General features: G+C 45.4%; 1 pseudogene across 1 annotated transcript; it reads right to left on the reverse strand.

The window, feature by feature from the left end:
• Positions 1-561: 561 nt before the first annotated feature.
• Positions 562-1,298, reverse strand: LOC309620095 (translationally-controlled tumor protein pseudogene; annotated as a pseudogene). The gene has a single exon. The product of its transcript is annotated as a translationally-controlled tumor protein pseudogene (transcript).
• Positions 1,299-3,589: the final 2,291 nt, after the last annotated feature.

The following is a 3,589-nucleotide window of genomic DNA, read 5'->3' on the forward strand; positions in this document are numbered from 1 at the left end:
AAGGGTTAAGGGCCCATTCTTTCTACTCCCAAGGCCTCTGCGCTGGACTCTACCTCACTTCCGGCTTGCCGCTTTGAAATTTACTGTCTCCTTCCACTGGTCCCCTGGTTCTCAACCCTAGTGACACGGTAGGACCATCAGGGAAGCCTTCTTTCTTTTTAAATTGAGGTAAATTTCACCCTTTTCAAGTATACAATTCAGTGGCATTTAGTACATTCATAGTATTGCATGACAATCACCTCTATTTACAATACTTCCAGAATATTTCCATCATCCCCAAAGGAAACCCCAAACCCATTAGCACTCACTCCCTAGTTCCCCTCCCCCAACCCCTGGCAACCATGAATCTCCTTTCTGTCTCTGTGGATTTGCCTATTCTGGACAACTCATACAAATAAATCACATAATATGTGACATTTTGCGTCTGGCTCCTTTCACTCAGCATAATGTTTTCTCGGCTTATCCATGCTGCAGCGTGTATTAGAATCTCGTTCCTTTTTATGGCTGAATAATATTCCATTGTATGGATGCACCACATTTTTTTTTGACTTTAAATGCATTTTATTTTTAGACAACCTACATGACATGTTTTTTTTTTCTCAAAAACAATGCCTCCGCTCCAAACAAATCAACATCAAAATGAAGAGGCCAAGAGGACATCAGTCCCATTTGTCTAAGTCCTGGTGTTGTGTGGATGAAAGGCAGCAGACAGCCAGTTATGACGAGCAGGTGATCGATCCAAAGGAACAGCCAAATCTGTTGACATTTTTCCATTTCTAAACCATCCTTCAAGGAAATCATACACGGGGTCACACCATCCCCACTGTAGTCCAGCAGAGCCGCCACGCCATCTGGATTCATGTTTTCATCAATAAAGAACTGATCGTTTTTTGAAATTAGCAAGGATGTGCTTGATTTGTTCTGCAGCCCCTGTCATAAAAGGTTTTACTCTTTCTGGTCTCTGTTCTTCAAGCTTCCCTTTGATTGACTTCATGTAATCTTTGATGTACTTCTTGTAGGCTTCTTTTGTGAAGCTGGTTTCCTGCAAGTGATGGTTCATGACAATATCCACACCAGTGATTACTGTGCTTTCGGTACCTTCTCCCTCGGGGCCTTCAGCGGAGGCGTTTCCACGAATGAACGAGTCATCAATGTTACCCCCTGTCCTACGGACCATCTTCCCCTCCACCCCCAGACACAGGCCGTCCTCGACCTCCCGGATCTTGTAGATGTCGGAGAACATCTCCTCATGGCTGATGAGGTCCCAGTGGATGATCCTGATGGCGACTGGACGGAGACGATGGCGGTGCTAGCTTAGTAGGAGCCCGGAGCTCAGAGCGAGCGCGGTGCAGCCGGAGCGGTGCTCGGGGGGAGGGGGGAGAGGGCGGAAAAAGGGATGCACCACATTTTGTTTATCCAGTCCTCAATAGATGGATATTGGGTTATTTCCAGTTGGGGGCTATTATGAGCGATGCTGCCATGAACATGTATGTAAAAGTTTTTGTGTGGGTGTATGTTTTCATTTCTCTTGGGTCTATACTGAATTGCTAGGTATCAGGGAAGCTTTTAAAATTATCCCCTGCCAGGCACCACTCTGAGATTTTGATGTGCTTGGCCAGGGTCGGGTAAGGCACTCGTGTTTTTCTAAAGCCTCCCCTGGTGATTCTCATACACAGCAAAGGCTGAGAATCACTGACTGAGACCATGACCGGCCAAACTAGGGCCCCGGGGCCAAGGGTCGCCTACTGCCTGTGTTCACATGGGCTGCCAGCTAAGAATGCTTGAGAAAAATTAAAAAGAAGAATATTTTGTGACACGTGCAATGATGCAACGTTCAACTTTCCATGTCTATAAGTAAAGTTTTATTGGCACATAGTGACACCCATTCATTTACCTATTGTCTATAACTGCTTTTGTTATAGACAAGGGCAGAGTTAAGTAGTTGTGACAGAGACCGTGTGGCCCACCAAGCTGAAAATATTTACTATCTTATCTTTTACAGAAAAAGTTTGCTTTCATCCATTCACAGTCCTCTCATACTTGGTCTTTCAGCAGCGGTCGGCACCGTTGATCACCCTACTGCTTGAGATACCTTCTTCACTTGACAGCTGGAAACCCGCTCTCTCCTGGAGCTGCCTCTCTGGAGCTTGGGGAAGCCCCATGGAGGTGGATCCGGGTGCCCAGTGTTTGGGAGCTGGGCCACTTCCACCCCTCATATGGGTGCTGGTGGGGGTGTGTGTGAGGGTGAGGGGAAGGTGTTAGGAGATCACTCGGAGGCTTTGGGCAGCTCACTCTCCTTCTGGGTTGGACAAGACTGTCTCTGAGGTCCCTTGCAGTTCTGAGTTCTCTGGTGGTCATAGTGCCAAGCACTGTCACCTGCATCACCTTGTCGAGTTCTCCCAGCAACCCAATGAGGAGGGCGCCATTTCTATCATTATCACAATTTTACAGAAGACAAAACAAATCTTCAGAGAGGAAAAGTGGCTTTGGCCAGGTTGCCCAGCAAGTCTGTGGCCTTCAAACTCAAGTCCAGCCCACCTCACCCTGTCTAGCAAGATGGATGTACCAAGTGCCTATTGTTTAAGCTGATGAGATCTCAGAGAACTTGGGGTTACTGGGGAGGGCACACTGGCAGGTGGTGGCTGGGTTGGCTCTATGTTGTGGATGTGGGCAGCTGTGAGTGGGACCCAAGATGAGAAGAATAAATTCTTGGGAGGCCTTGGGCAATGCGCCCAACACCGTGATATGTACTTGACTAGGATCATATTTACTAATTTAAATACTCCGTGAGGGAGGATTAGTTTTTCTGTGGCTGCTGTAATGAATTACCACAAACTCTGGTAATTTGGTAAAACAACACAAATTTCTTCTCTCCCAGTTCTGGTGGTGAGAAGTTCAAAGTCAAGGGGTAGACTCCTTCCTTGCCTCTTCCAGCTTCTGGATGCTGTCAGGCAATCTTTGCTGTTTCTTCACTTGTAGGTGCATCACTCCAATCTCTGCCTCTGTCTTTGCACAGCCTTCTTACAAAGACACCGGTCCTTGCATTTAGGGCTCACGCTAAATCCAGTATGAGTGCATCTGGAGATCCTTAGCTAAATTACATTTGCAAAGACCATATTTCCAAATAAGATTGCATTCTGAGGTTCCTGGTGGATATGAATTTGGGGGGACACAATTCAACTCACTACAGGGGGAAATATTATTCTCAGTCTACAGTTGAGAAAGCTGAAGCCCACTCTCGTGACATGAGAGCAGTTACCCCCTTAGCTAGCTCCTTAGTGACTTAGGAACCAATGCCCAGTCCTGTATTATTTTAATGCCTCAGTTCTCATAGACAGGAAAAAAAAGATATACAAAAAACCCAAATCACCTTTACCTTACATTGTATACAAATAATACCTCAAATTAGATCAAAGACCTAGACTTGAGAACTAAAAACTATAAAACTCTTAGAAGAAAACATTGGTCAAATTCTTCATGATGTTGGATTTAGAAATGACTTTATGACTCTGACACCAAAAGCACAGGTATCAAAAGAATAAAGATAAGTTGGACTTCATCAAAATTAAAAACTTTTGTGCGTCAAAGG

The sequence above is a fragment of the Balaenoptera borealis genome, assembly GCF_965194805.1.
Source record: "Balaenoptera borealis genome assembly, chromosome: X".
Lineage (NCBI taxonomy): Eukaryota > Metazoa > Chordata > Mammalia > Artiodactyla > Balaenopteridae > Balaenoptera > Balaenoptera borealis.